A 27,756-nucleotide genomic window follows, 5' to 3' on the forward strand; every position below is an offset into this window, starting at 1 on the left:
TGGAGTCTATTCACTTTCCTGCTTTTCTTTTTCTTTTTCAAAAGGTTACATCTTTAATATCTGGAAAGATAAGAAGGATGATAATTCTATTATGACAGCTGGGTACTTTATGAGTTGTTCAATTCCAAATACTGCAGTGGGAAGCTCTCTCAAGGCCACACCAGACCAAAATCTGGTAGATTTTCAGAATTCAACAACCATTTTAATCTCCTTCACATGAAACATTACCACTCATTGCCTTTCACTGATTTGCTTTTATCAGTATTGCAAATGGAGTTATCATGACGCTAATGGAGCATAAGCTTCAGGGCCTATAAAATTCTCATCAGTATGATTTTGTGGTTAATAGCTTAAACCCTGGAAATGAAAGACTTCTCACTCTTTTACTAGATAGATAGATCACATAAATTTCAGCCTCAGTGTTCTAGGTTGTAAAATGGGACTACCTCCACTTTTAGGATTATGGTAAAGCTCAAACAGTACATAATGCTTCATATATGAGAAATGTCCGTCCGTGTTAGCTGCCGTCATTATTGTTGCCATTCCCAGAACAAGATCATTAGCTCCCTGAGAACAAGATCTTGCAACCCCAGGGCCCATCACAGGCACCCAAAAATACTTGCTGAAGCAATGATACCTTTTAAAGCCAACTCCACTCTCCCCACCTCTCTGCGTTCCTAACTAGAAATACATCCATAGTGGCGTTACTGATGTGACACACACGGTTACCTCCTAAGCAAGGCGCCAGTTACATGGTAGCACCTTCTCAATTTAAAAGCGTGCTTTAGCCTCAGCGCTTCCCTGGTGAGGCCTGAAACCCCTGTTGTTTGTCTCCTGGTCCCGGCCCAGTTCCTCTCTCCCGGGTCAACTGAGGGCAGTCGGCAGCGGTGGGGACTAGACACACCGAAGTAACACATTCATAGCATTAGTGTTCGGCTTCGCACTTAATAAGAGCTCAATAAACGATGGTATTGTTATTATTACTATTATTACTACTGGTATCACTACTAAAACTCCCAACCAGTCGGCCACCTACTCTCCGCCCTCTCCTCCCGGAGCTAGGCCTGCATCATTTGCCTGGGGGGTGGGTTCAGCTAGGAGTGGTGTGGGAGAAACTGGGGATAGACCCTTGCGTCTGCTCCCCCTTCGAGCCGGCGCACCTCCCGGCAGGGCTGGGGCCGCGAGTCCCCGGGGGCAGCCAGGGCGGGCGGGAGGCCGGGAGGAGCGGCTGCCGACGCATCCGCCGCCGCCGCCGCCGCAGGAGGCGGAGCGCTGCACCTGGCGGCGGGTCCTCGGCGCTCAGCCCTGAAACGGGTCCAGCCGGTAGCGAGCGGCGGAGGCCCGGGCCGGAGAAGGAAGAGGAGAGAAGATCTCGCCGGCCGGTGCGCTCGCTTCGCTGCTCCCGGCCTCCCCACCAGCCCGCATCCCTCCGCTGCGCCCCGCCCCGCCGCAGCCCCCGAGGAATAGGCGACTTGCCGGAGATGGTGCGAGCCGGCGCGACAGCCGCCGCCCCGGCGTCCGGAGCCTCCGCCCCGCGCCCAGGAGAGATGGCTCCCCGCACCCCACGAAGCTGAGCGCCGCCGCCGCGCCCGGAGCAGGTGAGTCGGGGCCTGGCCCGCTGGGAGGGGGCGCGCTGGGCGGGACGGCGGGGAGCCCCACCCTGGCTTCCCCAGCGGGCGGGGAGCCCCCCTCCGGCGCGCACACCTGCTGTCTGGGAGGGGGTTTCCGAGGAGGGGCTAGGAGCCAGGGCGGGTGTGGGCGTCTCCGCTCCCAGCCCGGCTCGCCCGCCGCCCTCTCCCTCCCCTCGGCTCCCGAGGCGGTTGTCATCTTTTGGGGTGCTGGGGAAGGCTACAGCCCGCACCCCCGGCGCGCCCGACGCGGGCTGCACTTCCGCAAACGTAACTGGAGTCGGGAAAACAAAGGCGCTGCCGAAGGGAGTCTTCGCCTGCGCCGGCAGCAGTCGGGGTGCGCGGTGAGGGTTGGCCCCCAAGGTCCAGGCCCTTCTCGGCCCAGCCCCACTCGCGCCCTTGCCATAAACATCCTGGGGAGAGAGAGGGAGGCGAGAACCACCAGGCAGCCCGAATACAAGTATGTAGTCACTTGTGTAGCAGGAGAAGGAAATTGACAGTGTCTTCTTTTCCAGGTGAATAAATACTGGGGCGGGGGGGAGAAAAAAGAAAAAGAAAAAACCCATCTTTCCCTTGTCTGCTACCATCCTAGGAGAAATTTCCCATCTCCGTGCTTCTTTACTTCAACTTGGCCTAAAATGTCCCTAGGGCCATTATGAGACAGCAGTAGGGGTTTCTAGTCTTTCTGGGTCCTATTTATTCCCTACACAGCCCCCATAAATTTAAGTAGGATGGTGAAAAATTCCGAATACAGCTTTCCCCGTCATTTATCTCATCCCCATCATTTATCTCATCCCCATGTGGACAGTCAGGTGGATTAATTACCCTTAGGGCCAGCACATGGTGCATTTCGGCTCTCCCACACACATTCGCAACCACAGACATTTCCTTTCATCCAAAAATATTTAATAAACACTTGGCGGAGCTACTAAAACAGATAAAATCTTGCCTATTTGTAGTGGTAAAGAACCTTAAAGAGTTGAGGTTCTAATGCCAGCTGGTGTCTAAATATTTGTATGCTCTGGGGCATGCCACATCTTCCTGAGTCTGTTTTTCACATGTAAAAGGAGATGGGTGAATAGTATAGTGGCCAAGTTTCCCCCCAATTGTTGTAGAAGTTTAGAATTCTGTGGAAATCTAACCTGTTCAACATAAATGAATGTAAAGGGTGGATGGACATACAGTTGACCAACGACATGTGATAAGAACAGATATGGATTTGGTAGGGGTCCCTGGTGTCTGCAGAGCATCCTTTCACCAGGACATGGCCATTGGTATGCTAAAGGCGTTTGCATCATTGCTGCCCTTGTTTAAATAAAAGGAGAAGATGGAAAGCTGCCTCTTCTGAAGGTCAGCTTTTGACAATTGAAGCTGCTGGTCTTCAGCAGATGTGAAAGATATTTTCAGTTATTTTGTGGTAGTCAGATCGCTTGCATTTATCACAAGTTGTAAGTAAAACTTAGGATTGCTCTTAGAAGGAGGCTAGGACTTTGCTACTTAGCCCAGTGCAAGACACCCTGGGGAAGGAAGAGGAAAGGATCATATTTCAATAATACATTAAAGCTACCAAGCGTGATTACAGTAATTTATTTCTAAGGCACTCTCTGTGTCTGTACAAATAAGGTAAATGTAAAAATATGAAGACAAACCAGAATGCAAAGATAAATGAAACAGCAAGGTTCGCAGTTATTTGGTGATATGAGGTTTTGGAGTGCCAAGGCTAACAGATCTAGTTTCTGGGTTATTAATAAAATAAGACACTTTTGGAGCACTTAGTATTTTCAAGACACCATCTTAAACACTTAATTTCTAAATCTCTGTAAGTCTTTTCCCATTTTATGGATGATGAAGAGGAAGCTCAAAGGGTTAGGGAACTTACACAAACCACACAATCAGTAAGAGGTGGAGTTAGATTTGACCCCAAGTCTCTGGCTCCAGAGCACAGGAAATTTCCACACGGTGTCTGTCCCTCCCTCTTCAGGACCCATTAAGCCTCACCACCTACTCACCTTCCCTTGCCTCTTGCCTTTGAAATGAATTTCATTTCAATATGTGTATATTGCATATGTTAACATCTGTATAAGATTATCTATATTTATGTGCATATATACTAATGAGTGTATGTTTACCTATTTGGTCTCACCATTTTTAGGTTGAAGGCAACTGTAAAAATGAATATAACCAGATATATTTAGTGTTGGGCTGACAGGTTTTTTTGTTTGACTTCTTTTGATGTTCAGTAAATTTTGATTTAGCAATCTCATTGTAGAGTAAGGGAGAAAGGCAATAGATAAAAAAGTATCTGTTAGCTGCTTTGCACTTTGTCTTGGGGAAAAAGTCAGGATATGGTAAGTGAAGAGGAATTTTTAGAAGAGATTTATGTAGTTAAACCTGCCTACAGGCACACATATACCTTGTCTGAAAGCTGTTGACAGTGGCTTCCTGAAGGAAGTGGGTTCAGATGGTAAAGAGAAGGTGTTTTTACTTTTTACCTTATAAAGTTATGTTTGGGCTTAAAATTTTTTTTTTTTTTTTTTTGCCGCAAACATTTGTTCTTTTATTCTATAAACTGAAAAGAGTAGAATTGAAGTTCCTGCTGTGATGTATTGGGTTAAAAATCTTGCATTGTCTCTGTGGTGGCTGACCCCTGGCCTGGCCTAGCGGGTTAAGGATCCAGCATTGCTGCGGCTATGGTATAGGTCACAGCTGAGGCTCAGATTCAGCCCCCGGCCTGGGAACTTGCATATGATGCTGGGTGTGGCCAAAAAAAAAAAGAGTAGAATTGATTAACTTAATAAAAATCCAAAAAATTGAACGTGCCTAAACTCTGTAATGTTAAGTGAAATGTGAGACTCAGGAGGAAGGTGGTATTCTGGGAATTGCAGGTGTGGGAGCAAAGGGTGACGATGACTTGGATGACTAATTTTTACCTTTAATAACAGTATCTGTAGCATGTTCTACAGCACCCGTGATTTTCCTCTTCAATAAGAATGCTCAATTTATTTGCTGAATTGGGTGATAAGAATTTCTTCTTGCTCTTGCTAGTGGTGGCTGTCTTTAGAAACATGATTGTTCTTTACGTAGAAGGTAGGAGTAGGGGAAAGAAATTTACCTGCTGTGTCATTTCATGAAATTGTAGTATTCTAGATGACTTCAGGTATAATTATTTTTAGTAATATAATTTCAGGAATAGAAAGTTATTATCAAGTAGTCTAGTCTGATATACATATATATATACATATACATATATACTTAGATGCATATATATTCATAATCTGGTCTGATGTATAAAGGTGTATGTATATATGTGCATAATACATATAGACATAATCTAGTCTGATGTAGATAGATAGGTACATTCCCCAGATTCTGCTTGGTTTTAGGTAATACTAACAAAAATCATTGCTTACAACCCTTAAAAATTAATACATTTCCCTGCTCAGACTTAGAAATCCAGAGTCAAATACATTCAGACTTTTCAGAATCAAGAAGACACATTCTTCCTTGTGTTTCGTACATGAAGGAAATCTGAATAAGGTTGGTTCATTATAAATTCAATAGACAATCCTGAGAAAAATGTAAAATTATTTTGCAGAAGAGAGATTCTGACAATTTTAGGTGTCATTCAGCATTCCATTTAAGGTTCTAATTATGTTTGAGGCTGAGGGAAATCTCAGTCTTTTGATTTGGGAAACGTTATTGCTCAGTAGGTTCTCTTTAAACCCAGAAATCAAGGGCAAAAATCCTACCTGAGTACAAAGCCAGATTGGGTAAAATCTTTTCCTCAAAGCAAAATGAATGTGTCAGTTCTCAGGACACAACATTTTGGATTCCTGGGAACTGAAAAATATATATATCTGCTGTGAATTCTATATGGGACAAAGAAAACACCCTTAATGTCTCCATCAGGAATATTCCATTTGGGGAGTTCCTTCATGTCTTAGTGGAAATAAACCCGGCTAGTATCCATGAGGATGCGGATTCAATCCCTGGCCTTCGCTCAGTGGGTTAAGGATCCAGTGTTGCTGGGGCTGTGGTGTAGGCCAGCAGCTGCAGCTCTGATTCAATCCCGAGCCTGGGAACCTCCATATGCTGCAGGTGTGCCCCTGAAAAAAAAGAAGAAGCAAAAAGAAAAAAAGAATATTCCATTTGGATAAAATTTCTCTCCAATATTAGCTGTTTGTTGCCATTTATTATACTTTACTGGCATTTTGGAGGTTGAGAAGGTCTGTGTCAGCCTGATTTATTGTTCTAAATCTGAATGACATGTTATCTAGTGCTTAGCCCTATTGTTGGGTTTTAGTAACATTTGCTTTGTAGCTGTATTTCCTTCTCTGTGTTTATAAGATGCTTATTTACTACTTTGTAAAGTGGCATTATTTAAATTAAGTTAGTTGGCTGGGCAGCTTTTAGAAACTGTTAGAGTCATTTGCTAAGACAATGATTCATTGGCTCTGAGCCCAAAGAGAAAACTAAGCCAAAACAAAACAAACAAATGTGGAAGACCTAAATTTTGAGCCTGTATGTTAATATGTGTCTGCTATAGATATTGCAACTCTGGTGACTAGTTTGTGGCTCTAAATAACACTGCAGGCCCACATACCCCCGGCACCAACGAAAACTACCTAGATATTGTGTTTTAAAAGCAGCCTTCAGAGTTTCCGTCGTGGTGCAGTGGAAACGAATCCGACTAGGAACCATGAGGTTTGAGGTTCAATGCCTGGCCTTGATCAGTGGGTTAAGGATCTGGCGTTGCCGTGAGCTGTGGTGTAGGTCGCAGACATGGCTTGGTTCTGGTGTTGCTGTGGCTGTGGTGTAGGCCAGCTGCTACAGTTCCAATTGGACCCCTAGCCTGGGAACCTCCATATGCCACAGGTGTGGCCCTAAAAGGACAAAAGACAAGAAACAAACAAAAAAAGGCAGCCTTCATCTGCTCTTGTCCAGTGTGATGTACATGTGGCTGAGCCATAGATGTGCTGATGATTGCATTGAAGAGATGTTAAGGTTTGGAAATGTGAATGACCATCCTGTATTATGATCTGATGGTCCTGCTCTGTTTTGGGAATGGGAGAGAAATGGGGCAAAGATAGGAAGAAACCTCAGTCCTTAGAAGAACCATATTTCAGAAGTATAAAAGAGGACTGAGTAAAGGATGATCAAGATTTTTTTGACATTTATTCTGGCATGTGTTTGAGTAGGGGAGACAAATTCAGGAAATGTTGTGCAAGTAGAAAACAGGAAAGTCCAAGAGCTCTCTTGTGGCACAGCAGGTTAAGGACCTGGCATTGTCACTGCAGCAGCTTGGGTTGCTGCTGTGGCACAGGTTTTATCCTTGGCCCAGGAACTTTCACATGCTATGGGTGCGGCCAAACAAATGAACAAAAAGAAAAGAATAGAAAACTGGGAAGTCCAGCTTTGAGTGACTCTGAGGAAATGTTTTGATCTGAGACCAAGAGTGGAACTTGGGGAAGAGAGAGATGGAACAGCATGAGTCAGCAGTGGCAGAGGGAGCCTTTGTGTGGCTTTGTGGGGGAACAAGAGGAGAAGTAGAAAGAGGAACTGGTGTTGTCTCAACAAGCCTGATTTGTGGGTTCATTGTGCTGAGGGAAAGTGAGCGAGGAGCCTGGGCTGGTAGTTAACTCCCTATGTGGTTATATAGAGGGACCTCAGTTCTTCCCCTCTCCTTTCCACATGTGGCCACTTGGGCTTGGGCCCTTCTGCATCGTGGGGGGAAGAGCAGAGATGGGACCAAGAGAGCCCAGGATAGTAAAGGAGTAGGTCCCCAGCCACCATATGGTGAACTCTTCTACCTGCTCTGGGTATTTTTAGGAACAAGGTTAAGGTAGAATACACTTGGCCTAAAGTAAACAAGCTGTCTCTCAACAGAGTCAAGTCTGAGGCCTCCACTCTAAACTCTTAAAGCAGAACCATACAATGTGACATGTACCCTATCTATGACTTTTAAGGAAAAAGACTATCTGACGCAGCATAGCCAAGCTTCTGTGACATGCTTTTTTACTTCTATTTCAAAATAATTTCTGTGGAATTGTGTTTGGTGAACAGATGGGACCCAGACTCACTTTTATGAGGGAATTTAAATAAAAGACATTCAAAGGAGTAAAAATGACACACATTTAAATTTTATTTCCTATTAATGAGGTTCCCTGTATTTTGAAGGCCCTTTTAGTTGTTCCTATTGGTAAGCAGGATTGGCTCAAAAACAGGCGGACTTCAATTTAGCAACTCCCAGTAACCTTTTAGGAACTACAGGGGCAAGCATGACCCAGTTATCACTCAAATACTATATTTCAAATAATGCCCATGGCAATTTGGAAGTTCCTGCACCAGGGATTAAATCTGAGCTACAGCTGTGACCTGTGCGTTAGCTGTGGCAACACTGGATCCTTAACCCACTGTGCCACAGCAGGAACTCCTAAATATGCATTTTTAAATTTTTTTTTTCCTTTTAGGGCCACACCCACAATATATGTAAGTTTCCAGGCTAGGGGTTGAACAGGAGCTATAGCTGCCAGCCTATGCCACAGCCACAGCAACAAAGGATCTGAGCCATGTCTGTGACCTGTACCACAGTTCACAGTAACTCAAGATGCTTAACCCACTGAGACCAGAGCTCGAATCCATGTCCTCATGGCTGCTAGTCAAGTTTGTTACTGCTGAGCTACAATGGAAACTCCCACCTAAATATGTATTTTAAAAGTGACATATGCTCATTGGAGAAAAATCCAGTAAAGTATAAGAAAAAATATTAAAGTAATTCCTAATTTCACTTCTCAGAGATAAGCCCCAGTAACATTTTGGTATTATTTTCAAGTCTTTTTGTAAAATATACTTTGTATGAAGTACATAGGTTTACAAATACAAACTTTTACAATGCATAGAGGTTTGTGTTTTGCTTTTTTTTTTTTTCCCCCACTTACTGTGATGCAGAGGTCATGGGCATTTCCCTGTATTCTATTTAGGTTGCAGTAAATTCTGTTAATTAAGTTCAGTTTTTCTAGCCTGTGGATGTAAGTGTCTGCTTTTCCTCTCATATGGATATATGATGATTTATTTAACAGTTCCTACTACTGATTGCTTACTTTTTTATTATTATGATAAGCATCCTACTCTTAAATCTTTGCATTCTAGGAAGGCCTCTCAGTTAATGAGAGTACCTATCAATCTTCATCTTTACCTGATTTGAATATTTTCATTTTCAAAAGTATTGGTCTGGTATGTATATTGAAGTATCTTGTTTCTTCAGTGGGCTAGGTAATAAATCTTTTTTCTGAAAGAAACTGATAGCACTTTGTAACACTCAACTTATCAGAGTCTTAACAGCATAAGAAACAAAACAATTTTAGATTATATATGCTAGAATGTGCTTGGGATATAAATTATTTTGTTTTAGACTATAGTGTGCTTAGGGGATATAATAAAAAATTACTGATGGTAGCTACGTATCTGTAGAAGAATGTATTTTAAATTTTGAGGTCTATATTTTGATCTAATTATAGATTCATAAAAGATGTATCTGAGAAAATGATACCTATACTTTTCTGTTTAGAATGCCTTGTACTATAGATAGACTGTACAATCCTTAATCCTCTTATCTTCAGTGTCTTAGTGCCAGAGTACCAGCCTTTTATTGAATAAGCACTTATCAAGCATCCGTTATAAATATAGTATTATTTTACATGTAAAATACATATACTGGTATTCTAACCTCATATTATATTACTAATACCTGGAGTTGTATTTTTATTTCTCATTGTGATCCTTGTTTTTTCACAATCTGCTTTTCATGTGTTCTTAGTATTTTTAGATTTTGGATCCATGGTCCTTTACCAATTGTATTTGCCCAAGTCGGTCCTTTTCTGAAAATATTTGTGAAAAAAATTGAGCACATATAAAACAAATATTCACATAACTAGGTTTAAAAATAAGCCAAAAAAACATTTTAATAGAATTGTTATTTGTGGTTTTTTTTACTACTACGTATTCTGTATAAATTGCTTCTAAAGTACAGTAAGTGATAATTTATAGAAGAGAATCCATAAAACCTTAAGTAAATAACTCAGCTTTCAATATTAACCTTTTAAAAATTTGTTGTTTTAGGCTTCGAAAAGATAAGAAGAAAAGGAAAAAGATAAGCTAAGATTTTTCCGCATTAGCTTCTTGGCAAAGAAACAAAGATTGTGCTTACTATAGTTTTAAAGTAGGAGATAACTTGATAATAGAGACAGTTTTCAAATACCAAGTGTTGACTTGCTGTGGCGCCCACTTTCACTGTGGCCTGTGCTCCTGCTGACCAGGTTCCATCCTTCCCTGTTTCTTTCCTCTTTTAACCCAGTACCTGTTCTATTACCTAGAATGTGTTTGAAGATACCACTCTAATATGGATGTATTTCTCAGGCTCCCACGTGAAAATACTTGCACTTGTAGGGTCCCTTACCTAAGAAACTACATAATGTTCGAAAGCTAATAGGAATTTCATAAACATTTATTAGAGAAATAAATGTATGATGGGTGCATCAGTATACATTTGAAAACAAATTGAGCATATATGTGTCATCCATTTATTCAGTGCTTTCAAAGACTGCTGGTAGAAACTCCATGGCTCCCACAGGTTGGACCATTGCCCTGGAGGAGGCAAGTGACCAGTGATTGCATGCCCACTGCTGTGGCTCGGGGCTGGAGGAGATTGGGTGGGGAAGCTCTGGGTGGGCTTGTTTTTTGAGATATGTTGCTGGCACTTCTGATTGGAACAGTAGAAAGAATTTCCCCCAATTTAAAAGTTATGTACTTTGTAACACTTAGGTCACCCTCTTGCTTTAGCAATCTGGGTACCAGCACTGTTTGTAATGTTATTTCAGGGGGAAATGGTTTCAAAGCTTCAACAATTGAAGAACAGTGACCATTGGAAACCCAACCCCATTCAGGAGTTTGGTTATCCTAAATAAAAGATGTTATTGCCGTGTCTGGCTATTGATCTTGGTTTAGAGAGAGAGTACTGTGTACTGGTTCTACTTTTACAAAGCCTTTGTGACCCCCTTAAATCCTTACACTGTTTTCCTTCTTGAGAAATAAATGCAGAGTATCAGTAGCAATATATTCAATTAATTTCAGTTCCTGTTTTGAGTACCTTTTGGATTTTTTTTTCTCTGGTTGGAGAAACTCATAAGATACACATATATTTTAAAGAAAAGATTTTTTTTTTCATGCTGTCCTGTGAACTGTTCCTTGTTCTCACACTGGGCTAGTTTTAAGACAGGAAGTTTGAGAGGTAGAAGGAAGCAAGGTTTTAGGGCCTGCTTCAGATTTATATCATAAATTTTTGGCACAATATTTAATCAAAAGCATAAAATGAATAAATAGAAATCTACTTCCATGATGGTGATAAGGTCTAAGGACCTAAATGACAAAATTTTTATTGACATTTATATGTGTCTTCCGTAAAGTGAAAGTGAAAATCCACTGGGCTTTTAAGACTCAAACCACATTTAGGGTTAATGGCTATTCTACCCCCTCTCCCTGAGATGAAAAGTAATTTATTGTTTTTACCCTCCTTGCAGGTGAAGGGAGATATGTTACATAGGGTTTCATCTCCTTTATTTCACATATATTATATTACAAATATAATTCACATGTTCTTAAGGGGGGGCTGTATTTGAAATGAATAGTTATTTCTTACCTGGGCGGGGACACTTAATTATCGTTCTAGTCCATAATCCAATAATGTGTTCTCTAGTAGCCAAGTGCATAACCCCCACCCCTGGTGGGCTGTGGGCATGGAAATGGATATGATATAAATTCATGAGCAACGGTAGATAAAATCCTAGCTGGGTTCTGGGGTTCAGGGCTGGTGCCAGAGATTATGCCGAGAACACTCAGGAAGAATGCTTTTGAAATAATTGCAAAATAAGGCCCAACAATGTAATGAAATATTATACCCTGAAATAAGATCACAACCATCTCACCACCAAATGTTCAAATGTTGCTTTTGAGTTAGAAAGATAGTTTTTCAAACATTATATCGTTTAAGCCTTAGGACCCTCTGGGAGCGAGTTGACTCAGGTTTGTGTTTTCAGACTCCATTTTACGATGAGGAAAAGGAGGCTCAAAGAGGCACTGCTTTGTCAACGCCAGAAGGTCAACTGGAACTTCTCTCTGCGCTTCCTAAAATTAATGTCTTTTTCTTTAAACTTTATTAAAATCTTAAATGTATTTTGCCATCAGGTATTTGTCAAAAATAACCGATACTTTTGAGAGTTCACAAGAGCAAAGGGTAATATGCTAAGTACTAGATTCCTCCTTCAAGGAGTTTATAGTCTAGTTGTGCAAACAGGAAATATCTATAAAAATTACACCTAAATCAAACAACAGCTCAGGTATGAGAGCAATCTCCAGAAGTAGAGGAAGGAGTGAGGAAAATACTGCAAGCTCACTCTGTTTCCAGATATTATAGAAGATTGCATTAGGTACAGTTCACAAAGTACTGTCTAAAATGATTCCATCCCAGTATCTTCATACTTGGAGTTAGTGTTAAGCCCAAGGCACTAAAATGTCAAATTTAGGAAATCCTTAGTAGGGGTTGCAGTAGCAGAACTTTGCCAGTCTGTGTTCTACAGGGAAGTTGTAATGATCTTTGTAAAATACAAATGTAGCCATTCTACTCTCCTGTTCAGTTCTCTTCTGAGGCTCACCATTATGCTGAAAATAAAAAATAGACACATTCTTACAGATGAAGCACTGTGCTAAGAGTTCAACATGTGTTATCCTTTTTTATCCTCACAGCTGCCCTCATGGAAAAGTATTATTATGTTCTTCATTTTATAGATGAGGCAGAGTAAGATTTAGAGAAGTTAAAAGCTTTCCCAAGGCCACAGAGCTCCACAGTGACAGGTTCCAATCTCTGCTGGTCTCTCAGTCCCTACTCAGGATCCCCATGTGCTGTCATGCAGATACCTATTCTGGATCAGCCCCTCATTTGCTCCTCCTTTGTGAGTTACCCATCCTTTAAGACCCCCGACCCAGAGACTCCTGTGTCATCCATGCTTGCACCTATTTTAACACTGGGCACAGTAAATTGTAGTTGTGGAGAGACCCCTGCCTCTCTCCCATCACTGGATTTCATAGCAGGGACTGCATCTTTTCACCATTTGAATTACTTATCAAGCATGCATCCCATCTAATGGTTGGTGCTAAATTTATATTTATGAGATTAAAAAAAGAATGTCTTTATCTTCATTATACCTCTCTAATGTAGTATTTTGTATTCTCTCTCGTCATCCCTCAGCTTGATAGTTGAGGCCCTCTGTAATCTACTGCTGTCTGCTAGCCTTCTTTGCCCTCAGCCTCAGTATTAACCTTGTAAGGATCTCCTACTGTCTTTCTTTCCCTTCCCCTGGAGTGGTTTTTTCATTTTCATCTATGAGGCAAATCCTACACATCTTTCAAGGTTCAAGTTAAGTCGCTCCTTCTCTTCACAACTCCGGAGTTTGGGCCCTTTACTCTGAAGTCTAGAAGCACTCTGTTTTCAGTAACATTATTTGTTAGTTATGCAGTTTTCTGTGACTTCTGTTATTCTTCCAACTTGTCATTTAAAGCTCCCTTGCGTTTTGGGCTGACCTCGTCAATGGTAACGTTTTTCAGGCCTACGACCAAATCTTTAGCATCCTTGACTGGTAGCTGGATGATGGATTGAGAGGCAGTACCTGCAAAGGGCACAAAATGTCAGAACTTAAATGCCAGTTCTGCTACTTATTCTGTATGTGTCCTTCATATAATTTGCTTTCTCTGTGCCTCATTTATTTCCTCATCTGTAAAGCAGGGAAAGTAATTGTACTTAACCCCAGACAATGGTTGTGAGAATAAAATGAATTAATATATTTTAAGCCCATAGCAAGTGTTATTTAAATGTATTGTGTTGCAGTTAGTAATAATAGAATAATATGGCCCACTGAGCTCTTACTAAAGTACAAAATATTGTCCAAGGTGGGTAACCACAGGCTATGCAATAACCACTGTATGGGTCATTTGTCACCTTGCAGGTGAGTTTTGCTGTGAGCCTGGAAGAGGTCTACCCAGAATGACAAGGATAGCACATTCAGGGTTCTTATAAGAGTTTCATTCCAAGTGGAATGCTATTGCTCGCAGCCCTGGGGAGCCTGTGTGTAGCATGGAGTGCTTGCAGTGCTCAGGCTGGACACTGGAGAATCAGACAGGGCTGACAGGACTAGAATCAGTTTGATTCTTTCACAGTTTGGCCATAAAGGAGCCACGTCAAAATGCTCCAAAGGGAAAAGGAAGATTCCAAAATAGTCATTCCTCTTTTCACACCTTAGTGCCTTTGTAGCATGTGTAACTGTTATAAACCAATCTTACATTTCTTTTTTCATGACATTGGCTAAATGTGTAGCCAGTCCTTATAAAAAAAAACAAAAAAACAAAAAAACAAAACAAAACAAAAAAAAACGAAAAATCTGCTGGAAATGACATTGAGCATTCTGCCTCTGAGGTAAGCTCTGTTCTGGAAAATGCTGGGAGTTGAACTGAATGTTCAAAGTGTAGTGTGTAAATATCAGGATGCTAAGGCTCATGGAGAGAGATTACTCTTTGTCCATGTTGGAAATAAATTGCAGCAGTAGTTAGAATCCTGCTCTGGGATTCACATTGCTCTGAGGCATAGAGAGAGGTCAATGACAGTTGACAGGGTAGAGTGAGTTCTGAGGTTCAAGAGGTGCACTTCCCCATTTTGCGACTTCAGTACTGGTCTCTGAGCAACATGGAATTATGATAGCAGTGGGTGCTAGGATGAAAGTCCTTCTGTGTAATCCAGAGATTATTTCCTCTTCCTTGCCAATAGTTCTGTCACTGCTACATTGTAACACACATTATCATACTATTAGTAAATCTGACCTTTGGTAATTACTATTCCAAATAATATATTCATGTTTAAGTTTTTTCTTCAGAAGTTGAATTTATTTCCATACTTATATATTTGTGGATAGCTCAATATATGTTTGAGCAATTTTATTTTAAATATAAACTATTAGTTTTAACAAGAATGATTTTATCACCTCTCATCAATAATTCAGAAATACCTGCTATTTTTTAATGATTCAGTGTAGGTACTAGTAGAATGGCTTTCCAGGTTTTAAAAGGTTGTGTTATATATATTTTCACAGTAGTGGTATTGATTACTATCATTAGAAAATGCCAGGTGAGAAAACTTTTTTGCTTTTCGGAAAAACAAACAAAAGCCCTCCTTATCCAGTTACAATTAACTGCAAACCTACAATAGAGATTTTCCGGAGAAGTTCATAAATTTATTTTTGTGCTTAATCTGTAATATCTTCTTTATTTATTAAAGTTTCTTTAAAAAATCTTTTAAGATTCAGAAGTTTAAAACAAAATATTAGCTTTAATGGATTCATGTTGGTAGACTGTTTAATAAATAGAATTTCCCCTATATTTGCAAACAAATTAAGTACTTCATCCAGCATATAAATATTCTTACTGCTCTTTATATTTAGTCTGTCAATCCTATGGCAAATTAAATGTAATCTGAGTTAGCTAAAGCATGACCTACTTTGGGACACATTTTAATTTTGTTAAAATACAAAGGTTTTTTTTTTTTTGTCACTTTTTCTTCTTTTTTGTCCCTGATCCTTGATTACACAGATGATTATAATTGTACTTTATTTTTTCCTACGGTCATAATGTGATTATTTCAGTTCTTTTTCATTGTTTAAACATTAATGTCCTGAGTTAAAACAAAGATTTTGTTTGCTTATATTTTTAGATTTGAAATTCATGTAAAAGGTACTGAATGTCATGTTATGGGAACATTTTCTTCACTACTTTGCATTTGTTGATGCTTTGAGAACTACTTAACATCTGGACTCATGTAACAAGAAAAACCTTACATAACCTTGTAATCAAAAATCATTTGAATAAAATGAAGAGGAAAGAATGGTTTAGGAGGAAGTCACTCATTGAGGTTTAAATCAACCTCCTAATGTAAGATATTTTGCAGCTTTGAATTTGCATTTGGGCATCAGTTCTTCATCATCATTAGACAGTTTAGGAATTATGCCTTTTTAAGGCAACTCTGTGTCCTTCTCTGACCTACTTGATATAGAATCAGCAGTTGATTTATGGAGGATAATTAAATAAAGGCCACCTGACTAGAATTCATGCATTCGGAATTCATTCTGTACAATTCTGTGATGGAAGGGTACTAGTAGCTTCTTTTAATTGTTATCTTTTACCAAAACAAAACCATATGATTACTTTTTTTAGTTTTGATTTTTATTTTTAAAGTGAGTTATACGTGTACAAAGCTTTTTTTTTTTTAAATTAGTAAATTTACAAGGATTGTTTTAAAAACAAACAAAAAAACCCCTCAGACTCTACAGCATTCCTCCTCATCCCCCCTTCAGAGGCAACTACATTTTCTGGCTTGAAGGTGATTATTTTGATATTCACCCATATGTTTTATTTTTTTTATTTTTTATTATTATTATTTTTTGTGTGTCTTTTTACTATTTCTTGGGCCGCTGCCGGCGGCATATGGAGGTTCCCAGGCTAGGGGTCGAATCGGAGCTGTAGCCACTGGCCTACGCCAGAGCCACAGCAACGCGGGATCCGAGCCGCGTCTGCAACCTACACCACAGCTCACGGCAACGCCGTGATGGTTTACCCACTGAGCAAGGGCAGGGATCGAACCTGCAACCTCATGGTTCCTAGTCGGATTCGTTAACCACTGTGCCACGACGGGAATTCCGACACCCATACGTTTTAAAATAAAATGTTTGTATTCTTAATTTGTGATTTTTAAATGTAGGCATTATCTATCATCTTCTTGGAGTTAACACTCTGTCCTGCCCAGCTCTCTGTGCCCACGAAGCCTTCTCATTTCCTGATCTTCCTGATGGAGTTATGTGGCAATTTTGGTTAATTTAGTAGTCACCATTTACATAAGTATTACTATATAATCACAGCTGAGACATGTAGTAAACTACGATTATTTTTCTTTTCGTGTGTAACTATTCGTTTTCTCATAGCGTTTTGTTCACTTAACTTTCTCTGTATTTACCAGGAATTCATCCCTAAACTCTTCACCAATGGTCTAAATTTGGGACATTCAACTGTATTGGTATTCTTTCAGTGTCATTTTTCTGATAAAGCTTCTCCTGGAGCCTTCAGACCTGCCCCAGCCACACTGGCTGCCCCTGGTGCCTGGTACACAGCTATCATCTCAGGATCTCCAGTCACCATCAGGCTGCATTCCCTTTGCCCCTCTCCCGTGTTAGTTCTCTTATTTTCTTTTTTGACTTTTTTTTTTCTTTTCTTTTCTTTTTTTTTTTTTTTTTTTTTTTTTTTTAGGGCCGCAGTAGCAGCGTATGGAAATTCCCAGGTTAGGGGTTGAATTGGAGCTGTAGCTACCTGCCTATACCACAGCCACAACAACACCAGATCCGAGCTGCGTCTGCAACCTATACCACAGCTCATGGTGACACTGGATCCTTAACCCACTGAGCACCCAGAGATTGAACCTGCATCCTCAGATACTAGTTGGGTTTGTTAACTGCTGAGCCACGACGGAAACTCCTCTCTTATTTTCTGTATTCCATGTCTTATACTTCCTCTTCCCTTGTTTTGGTAGTGCACAACTTGAGAAAATACATGAGAGGTACTTTTTTTTTTGAGAAATTGAATATGTAAAATGTCTAATTTGGTTGGGTATAGCTTCCAATGTTATTGTTGGGAAATCTGAAGCCATTCTGGTCCATTTCATTCTCTGAAAGTTTGTAGGGCCATCTGTTTGTTCTTGGGTTCTGAAATTTTGATGATGATGTTCTGAATTTTGGCGTGGGTCTGTTTTATCCACTGTGTTAAGTACTCCATGATCATTTCAACCAATTCAAATCTTTCAGTTGTGAAAAAATTTCTTGATCATTATACAGCTACAGATGTGATAAATTCATTTGAGTAATAAAAAAAATGGAAAAAAAAAAAGAAAAATTTTCTTGAGTTGAAAAAATTCCCTTTCCTTAATTTTCTCTATTTTGTCTGTTTGGAGTTTCTACTTTTTAGATACTTGACTTTCTGGGTGATCCTATATTTGTCTTGTCTTTTCTCTCCTACTTTCATCTCTTTTCTTTATTTTTCTTCATATTTTAAGTTTTTAAGTTCATTTTTTGTTAACAAAATAGTTCCCTGACTTTTTACAAAGTGAATATGCCCATATAATAAAAAATCCACATCCAAAAACATAAGACTACCTCACCCAAGTGTAACTACTATCCTGAATTTTCTAAATTAATCTTTTTTATTTTGAGATAATTATAGATTCACATATAATCTTAAGGAATAATTCAGAGATAGCCTATTTATCCGGTACCTACTTTCCCCCAGTGGCAACATCCTGCAAAATTTAATACAGTAGCACAACCCAGATACTGACATTGATACAGTCAAGACACAGAACATTTTTCTCTCCAGATCCCTCATGTTGCCCTTGTGTAGCTGCATCTACTTTCCTCCCACCTCCACTCCCTACTCAACCCTTGGCAAACACTCATATGTTATCCACTTCAATAGTTTTGTCATTCTGAGAATGACATATGAATGGAATCATACAGAAGGTAACCTTTTGAGATTGGCTTTTTTCACTCTTTATAATTCTCTGGCGGTTCATTCAGGTTATTGTATGCATCAGTTTATTACTTTTAATTGCCAAGCAGTATTCCGTATTATGGGGGTACGACAATTTGTTTAACCATTTGTCCATGGAAGGATGTCTGGGTTAACAGTTTTTGGCTATTACAAATAAAGATGCCGTAAACATTTGTGTACATGTTGTGTGAATATAAGGTTTTACTTCTCTGGGATAAATGCCCAGAAGTGTTGCTGGGTCACATGGCAGTCACATGTTTAGATTTGTAAGAAACTGCCAAACTACTTTTCAAAGTGGCCGTACCATTTTATATCCTCAACAGCAGTATATGAGTGAGCTGGTTTCTCTCTCTCCCTCTCTTTTTTTTTTCTTTTTTCTTTTTGGCCATGCCAACAGCATGTGGAAGTTCCTGGGCTAGGAATCGAACCTGCAGTGTAGCAACAGCAGCAACCCAAGCTGCTGCAGTGGCAACGCCTGATCCTTAACCCACTGAGGGCCACAAGAGAACTCCCTCCAGTTTCTCTTTATCCTTGTTAGAATTTGGTGGTGGTATTATTTTTTTGTTGTAGTCATTCTTATAGTAGTGTGGTAATATATTTTTAATTTATATTTTCCTAATGGTTAATGACAATGAACTTCTTTTAATGTGTTTATTTGGATCTGATATCCTATAAATCCTCTTTGGTGAAATGTCTCTTCATGTCTTGTCTTTTTTCTAATTGGATTGTTTGGTATTTTTACTGTTGAGTTTTTGAGAATTCTTTATATATTCTAGATACTAGGCCTTTGTTGAATATGTGGCTTGCAAATGTTTTCTCCCAGGCTAAACTTGTCTTTTTATTCTTTTTGTTTGTTTGTTTTAGGGCTATATCTGTGGCATATGGAAGTTCCCAGGCTAGGGATCGAATCAGAGCTGCAGCTGCCACCCTAACACCACAGCCACACCAGATCTGAGTCTTGTCTGCAACCTGCACCATAGCTCGTGGCAACACCAGATCCTTAACTGAGCGAGGCTAGAGATTGAACCCAAATCCTCATGAATATTGGTTTGTAACCCACTGAGCCACAACGGGAACTCCCTGTCTTTCATTCTTTCAATGGTCTTTAATTTTGTTAAAATGTTATTTATCAAGTTTTCCTTTTATGAATCACGCTTTTGATGTTAAGTCAAAGAACACTTTGTCTAGCCTTAGAGCCTGAAGATTTTCTCCTAGGTTTTTTTTTACTAAAAGTTTTATAGTTTTACACTTTACATTTAAATCCATGATCCATTTTGAGTGAATATTCGTATGAGACTTAGGTTGACATTCTTTTTTTTTTTTTTTTTTTTTTTTTTGCCTATTGATGTCTGATTGCATCAGTGCAATTTGTTGAAAAGGTTACCTTTCTGCCATCAAAGTGTTTTTACATCTTTGTCAAATATCACTTGGGTATATTCGCATGGCTTTATTCCTGGTCTCTCTGTTCTATTCCATTGATCCGTATGTCTTTTCTCCTGCCAGTAGCACACAATCGTGATTAGGATGTAGCTAAGTAATAACTCTTCTCTTTCAAAATTGTTTTAGCTATTCTAGTTCCCTTTCCTTTTCATATAAATTTTAGAGTACTTTTGCCTGTATCTACAAAAAAAAGAAAAAATATCTTGCTAGGATTTTGATAGGGATTGTGTTAAAACTGTGTATAAATTCGAGGAAAATTAAAGTCTTTACTGTGGTGAGTGTTGCAACTCATGAACATGGTAAGGTTCTCCACTTATTTAGGTTTTTTATTTCTTTTACAGCATTTTGTAGTTTTTAGCATATAGCCATACACATGTTTTATTAACCTACACTGAAATATTTCTGCTTTTGAGAAGCTTTTGTAGATTTCTTGGGATTTCCTTCATAGACAATCATGCCAACTGCAGATAGAGATGGTTTCTTCTTTTTTGATCTGTACACTTTCCTTTTCTTTCATTACTGCATTGGCTAGAACTTCCAACTCTAAGTTGCCTAAGACCAGACTTGCTCCCTATCTTAGAAAAAAAAAATTTGGTTTTTCACCATTAAGTGTAATGTTACCTGTTGGGTTTTGTAGATTACTTTTATGAAGTTGAGAAAGATCTCTTTTATTTCTGTTTTCCTGAGACTTTTCATGAATGAATGTTTAATTTTGTCAAATACTTTTTTTCTGCATCAATTAATAGGATCAGGATACATTTTTCTTTAGTTTCTTTATATGGTGAATGACATTGATTGATTCTTCAATATTGTGCTAGCCTTGAATCCTTGGACTAAATCCCCCATGGCTATAGTGTGCAATTCTTTTTATATATTGCTAAATTTTCTTTTCTAATTTTTTGTTAAGGATTTTTGTGTCTATTTATAAGGGATATTGGTCTCTAGTTTTCTGGGTCTTGGAATGTATTTTGTTTCTAGATGCAGGGTTCTGGTTTGACAGTTCTTTTCTTTCAGCATTTACAAAATATTGTACCACTTCTCTCTGGTGTCCATGGTTTCTGTAGAAAAATCTACTGTCATTTGAATTGCTTTTCCCTTGTTGCTAAGTTGCAATTCTGGTCTCTGCTTTCAAGATTTTTTTCTTTATCTTTGGTTTTTACAATTTGACTATCTGTCTTGGTGTGGGTTTCTCTCGTTTAGTTCATTCAGCTTCTTGAATATGTAGGTTTATGTCTTTTTTGTTTGCCATCGTATGATTTATTTTTTATAATGATTTTTATTTTTTTCTATTATAGTTGGTTTACAGTGTTCTGTCACTTTTCTACTGTACAGCAAAGTGACCCAGTCACTCACACACACACACACACACACACACACACACACACACACTTTTTCTACACTATCCTCCATCATGCTCCATCACAAATGACTAGATACAATTCCAAGTGCCATACAGCCGGATCACATTGCTTATCCATACCAAATACAATAGTTTGCGTCTAGGTTTATGTCTTTTGCCAAGAAGTTTACAGCCTGTATTTCTATGAGTACTTTAGTACTGCCCTTTTCCTCTTCTCTGTCAAGGGTTCTGATTACCTGAATGTTCCATCCTTTGTTATAGTCCCACAGGTCTTTGAGGCGCTGTTAATTTTTTTTTTCAGTCTGTTTTCTATCTGTTGTGCAGATTGTGTAATTTATTATTCTATCTTCCAGCTCACTTATTCTTCCTTCTCTCTCCTCCATTCTGCTGTTGAGTGCATCCATTGAATTTTTTTGTTTTAGTTATTGTATTTTCTAGTCCTGAAATTTCCATTTTGTTCTTTATATTATTTGCCAAGACTTTCTCTGTTTCAACTTTCTGTGTTTTTCATTTGTTTCTAGCATGTTTATAATTGCTTGTGTAAGCATTTTTGTTGTTGTTGTTAAGGCTGTACCTGTGGCATATGGAAGTTCCCAGGCCAGGGGTCAAATGAGAGCTGCAGCTGAGGTCTGTGCCATAGCCATGGCAACACTAGATCCAGGCCCCATCTATGACCTACACTGTAGCTTACAGCAACGCTGGATCCTTAACCCACTGAGCAAGGCCAAGGGTTGAACCTACATTCTCACGGAGACAATGAGGACCTCATCCTTAACCCACTGAGACACAGTGGCAACTCCTTTGGAAGGATTCTTCCACAGGATAGCTGTTTTAAAATCATTGTTAGGTTATTCTAACATTCCTTTCTCGGTGTTGGCTCCTATTGTCTTTCTTCATTCAGTTTGAGGTCTTCTTGATCTTGGTGTGATGGTTTTTTTTTTTTTTTTTAATTGAAACCTGGACATTTCGGTTTTCTGTTATGGGATTCTTGGTCTTATTTAAGCCTTCTGTTTTAGGTGGACTTTGATTCTGGTCTGGCAAGGGAATGGAAGATGTCACCTTATTACTTCCAGATGGAGGTCCAGGTCCAGGTTCCCACTCAGCTCATGTTGACACCTGAAGTAGAGATGGCTCATCATTAGGTGTCCACCGACACCTCCCCGGCGGGGAGGGCAGAAGTGCCTTCTTACTGTTCTCCACATGACCTTTACTGGGCGCTACAGTGGAGGTGGTGGGGGAGTGGTCTTGTTACTGCTGGGAAGTGGCAAAAGTCCTGACTCTCCACTAAGCTTCCTCTGACACCACCCCAGTGGGGAAATGGTACCTTGTTACTCTGACAGATGGGGATGGAAATCCAGGTTTCCCTCTGGCCTTATTACCATCTAGCGTGATGAAAGTCTCAGCTCTCTGCTTGGCCTTCTCTGACAGCAGCCCAGCTGAGGGGTGGGGGTGCTCTATTGTAGCTGATAGGGTGGGAATTCTAGGTTCCCCAATTGGCTTTTGCTAGTAGAGGTGGGACCACACTTTTCTTTCTCTTTGGTATTTAACTGGAGTAGAGCACCTATTTACAATTTTCTGGTTTTCTGGGCTTCCCCTTTCCTGGTCCTTTGGCTAGAGAGGTTCCCTTCTTTTGGTCCATCCCCATTAGTATTTCTGAGTTTGTCAGTCCCATTCATCATTGTGTTGTTCTTTGGGTACCACGACCCTATCTGGTCTGTCATCTTCTGCTTGCATTTCAGAGTCTTCTATGTTTGTTTTATATATAATGTCCAGGATTTTTAGTTGTACTTAGCAGGAGCGGTAGGGAAAAGTATGTCTACTTCATCCTCTCAGAAACAGAAGTCAGTTCCCATCATGGCACATTGGTTAATGAATCCGACTAGGAACCATGAGGTTGTGGGTTCGATCCCTGCCCTTGCTCAGTGGGTTAATGATCCAGCATTGCCGTGAGCTGTGGTGTAGGTTGCAGACACGGCTCAGATCCCGCGTTGTTGTGGCTCCGGCGTAGGTCAGCGGCTACAGCTCCAATTCGACCCCTAGCCTGGGAACCTCCATATGCCGCGGGAGCGGCCCAAGAAATAGAAAAAAAAAAAAAAAGAAAGAAAGAAAGAAACAGATTTCAACTCTACAAAATCCTAACGTTAGCAAAAACTGTATCTAGGTGTCTGATTTGACCCATAGCCTGGGAACTTCCACATGTTGCAGGTGCTGCTCTAAAAAGACAAAAAACAAAAAAAAACAAAAAAAAAACAGAAGTCTACCCTGACTTATAATACCATAAATTCTGCCAATTTGAACTCTTATCTCAATAGAATCATATAGTATGTGTTCTTTAGGTCCGTCCTTCTCTCATTCCATTTTATGTTTTTGAGATTTATCCTTGTCATTGCATGTATTTGTAGTTTCATTTTCACTGCTGTACAGTATTTCATTGTATGGTTATTAACACAGTTTATGTATTCTGTAGACAGAACTATTAAAATTGTTTTGCTATGAACATTTTTGTAGATGTCATTTGGTGAATATATTTCTATTTAATGTACATATCTAAGATTTGTTATAGGTTATACATTCAGGTTTAGTAGCTGTTTCCAGACAGTTAGTGAAGTAGTGTATTAATTTACACTCACACCAGCAATCTATGAGTGTTCAGTTGCTCTGTATCTTCACCAGCACTTGGTATTATATGTCTTATCTATTTTACCCATTTTGGGGGTATGCTTCATTACTGCATTCTGGTTTTAATTTGCTTTTATGGCTCACTTCAGTCAAGTGGTGCTTTGTTTTTTATTTTTATTTTTATTTTTTTCATTTCTGGCCACCCAAGGCATGTGGAACTCTGGGGCCCGGATCAAATCCGAGCCATAGTCATGACCTAAGCTGCAGCTGTGGCAATGCCAGATTTTTAACTCACCATGCCAGGCTGGGAATCAACCCCACATCACAGAGCTCCCATGATGCTGCCAATCCCATTGCACCACAGCAGGAGCTCCAAATGCGCAAGAGCATTTTTTATATACTTATTCACTATTTGTATAAGCTGTTTTTTTTTTTTTTTTTTGCTATTTCTTGGGCCGCTCCCGCGGCATATGGAGGTTCCCAGGCTAGGGGTCGAATCGGAGCTGTAGCTGTCGGTCTACGCCAGAGCCACAACAACGCGGGATCTGAGCCGTGTCTGCAACCTACACCACAGCTCACGGCAACGCCGGATCGTTAACCCACTGAGCAAGGGCAGGGACCGAACCCACAACCTCATGGTTCCTAGTCGGATTCGTTAACCACTGCGCCATGACAGGAACTCCTATAAGCTGTTTTGTGAAGTGCCTGTTCAAGTCTTTTGCTCATGTTTTCTCTTGGGCTACTTGATATTTTCCTCTAAATTTCAAAAAGTATTCTTTTTATGTTGGGATGCATTCTTTTTTCAAATATATATAACATTCACCCTCACCAGAATACCTTCTGCTACCCTTTGACTTGCCATTTCAGTATTTAACATTGCCTTTTGATGAAGAGAAGTTAATTTTTTTTCTTTGGGCTGCACCCATGGCATGAGGAAGTTCCTGGGTCAGGGATCGAACCCTCGCCACAGTTGTAGCCTGTTCCACAGATGCAGCAACACTGGATTCTTAACTCGCTATGCCACATGGGAAGTTCCAGAAGTTCTTAATAATGTACCCTGTTTTTTTCTTCCTTAATGCTTAGCATTTTAATAATGTTTAATAAACTTTTTCTATCCTAAGATCTTCAAGATGTTTTTCTGTCTTTTCTTCCAAAAGTTATATTATTTATCTTTTACTATTTTTATGGCTGCAACATGCAGTGGTTTCATGTGGGCACAGTGGTGAAAGCACCAAACCCTAACCACTAGACCACCAGGGAACTTCCTATCTTTTACTTTTAGATAATACAATTCATCTGGAATTGATTTTTGTATGATGTGAGCTAGAGATAGCTGTTTATTGTTGTCTTTTTTTCTAAGAAGTTGCCTTAAAATTTTCTTTCACATCATCTCTCAATTTTTCATTTGTACTCTTTTCTATAACTTATTTTAATAGCTCTTTTTCATCCAAGCCTTTTATTCCCTCCTTAAAAATATTTATTATCCTATTTTTGTCTCATAGTTGAATTTCTTTTCCTATTTCTGAATATATTAATAATACATTTAAGAAATATTTTCTTTCTCACAGAGCTCCTATTTTCTCCATATTGATTTTTTTTTCCTGTTTGTTTTGGTTCTATCTTTCCTATAAGAGACTTCCTTAAATGTCTTTTAATTCTTGGTGATTGCTCGTATTTAGTGGCATGGCTTGATGACTCTGAACTCGTGTGTAGAGTGATTTGGCTGAGCTGTTTAGTTGGGGAAGCTTCAATATCAGGAATGAGAAGTCATTTCTCTTAGGCTAGTCACGCTCTCCAGGGAAGAACCCCCAGGTCTTGCCAGCCTCTGGGAACCTAGTGAGGGAAGTAGGATGGGGTCAGGGGGCATGGCCAGGGTTTGAATCCAGGATGTGTGTGTTCGCTTAAGGCACCTGTTTTCAGTATGGCACCCCTACTCTCAACTCTACCTGGTGCTCCGTGACTCAAGAACCTCTGTTTTATCTTCTCCAGAGGGGAAAAATTTCTGGTTGTTTGGCTTGCTCTGTGGGATAGAAAAGGGGATTGGGCATTCTGAGTGGGATCCAGACTTTCAACTGTGAGCAGCAGCCCCCTCCTCAAACACATATACACTCTTACTTGCAGATAAACCTTATATAACTAACCCATGAGCCTTGGAGGGATTCTGAGGCGTAAATTGTATTTGGTTTTGGCTTTTGCCATTTTCAACCAAGGTTTCAGCTTTCTCAGATTTACTGTTATTTATCAATGATCTGTATTTTAGCTTCCAGAATCGTGTGTTATTGTTATTATGTATCTTTTAATTTTCCCAGCTTAGATTATGACTTTATTTTTTTTATTTTTGTCTTTTTGCCATTTCTTGGGCCGCTTCCGCAGCATATGGAGGTTCCCAGGCTAGGGGTCTAATCGGAGCTGTAGCTGCCAGCCTACTCCAGAGCCACAGCAACGTGGGATCTGAGCTGCGTCTGCAACCTACACCACAGCTCACAGCAACACCGGATCCTTAACCTACTGAGCAAGGCCAGGGATCATACCAGCAACCTCATGGTTCCTAGTCGGATTTGTTAACCACTGAGCCATGACGGGAACTCCTAGATTATGACTTTAAAAGTGTGTGTGTGTTGTCATTTTAGTGGGATTTAGGGATGGAATAAAACCAGATGTGGTCAATCTGCCGTCATTACCCAGAAATATCACATAATTGTATATATTTTTAAAAGAGCAAATATTTATTTCAGGTTTGAGCTCAAAACTGAAATTAATTTGGAAGATAAGTTCAAAGGAGAAGTACTGTTCTTTTTAGGTGACGAAATAGAATTGAAGCTGCTCACTTGGATAGGTGAAGGTGCTAATGATGGAAAAAAATAAGTATAGGACGTGGAGGAAGATCTTTCAGCTTGGCAATGAAAATTTGGGTTTTGCTTTTCCTTCAAGTTTTGTGGGGGGAAAAGGGTTTTCCTTTTATCATTAGGAAAAATATGACTTGGAGCTAGGTAGAGGTGATGGTTGCTCAAAATTGTGAATGTGTTAAATTCCACTGAATTGTTTACTTTAAAGTGGTTAATTTTGTTATGTGCATTTTACCTCAAATAATATTTTTAACCTAAAAGAAAGAAGTACATGAACATTTTCAGAGCTTCTTAGCTACATTGACCCTTAATTTTCGAGGGTAAAAGATAAATTGACTTTATTACACAGGCCTCATTAAGTTCTGTTTCTGTTGTCTGCCTAGGGGCTATGTAGAGATTTTTAAATGTTTACAAGCATGATTCTGGAAGACTTTCAGAAATTTATTCTTCATTGTGGGAAAAGGGAGAGCAAGATGCATTCCATGGGGTGGCAAGTGGAATTATTTCTCTATAGTAAAGAAGACAAAAAGAATTAATAAGTATTTAATGTGTATACGTCCTACCTCCAAATATATTCATTGATGTAAGCAAGACCTTTTGTCTGTTTGTTTGTATAATAGAAGGAAAGGAAATTCTGGTGGAATGTGGCATGGTTCCTATAAACATATGCCTTGTTTATTTTTATATGAGACACGCTATCTCATAAAAAGTTTTAATAGCACTTTATTATCTAAAATGTGGTATTTGGCACTTTAGTATGGTATATTAGAGCATCTGTCCTAAAGCCTGTAATATTAGGGTTCAAATCCTTGCTCTGCTACATGTGAGTTATTTAGGTTCACCATGCCTCATTTTTCTTATCTATAAAATGGAGAAGATAATTGGGATATTGTGATGAATACATTTAAAAATCTTTTGGTGTTGCCTGGCACAGAGTATGCACTCAATAAGTGCTATCTGCCATTTTTTAATGATGTTTTCTTAAACTGCAGTCCATAAAAGCACGTCTGGAAAAGGTATGTGGTATAAGCAGCATAAAGGATATCTGTGTCCACAACTACAGATGCAGATGTGCAGTTGGCTCCCTCTTTTGCATCACATTTCTATTTTCTGGAGAAACTGAACAATTTTAGCTACTGTTATTTTCTAAGAATTCTAGACTTTGTAGTGCAGTGGA

At 39.5% G+C, this 27,756-nt stretch overlaps 1 protein-coding gene across 8 annotated transcripts in view; it reads left to right on the forward strand.

The window, feature by feature from the left end:
- The first annotated feature begins 1,307 nt into the window (after positions 1–1,307).
- MFSD6 (major facilitator superfamily domain containing 6) overlaps positions 1,308–27,756 on the forward strand; it is an 84,174-nt gene continuing 57,725 nt past the window's right edge. For 4 of the 8 annotated variants that reach the window (XR_014828676.1, XR_014828675.1, XM_021074493.2 and 1 more), the window contains exon 1: positions 1,308–1,598. The gene's annotated coding sequence lies outside the window, so the exon portion shown is untranslated. Of the gene's footprint in view, positions 1,599–1,904; positions 2,144–27,756 lie in introns of those variants that run through there. The other 4 variants (XM_084997892.1, XM_021074491.2, XM_084997894.1 and 1 more) reach the window with 2 other exon arrangements.

This window comes from Sus scrofa, chromosome 15 (assembly GCF_054392235.1).
Source record: "Sus scrofa isolate SSC_HxYL_T2T_F1_AM1 chromosome 15, Sscrofa_HxYL_maternal_Yorkshire_Landrace_v2.0, whole genome shotgun sequence".
Classification (NCBI taxonomy): domain Eukaryota; kingdom Metazoa; phylum Chordata; class Mammalia; order Artiodactyla; family Suidae; genus Sus; species Sus scrofa.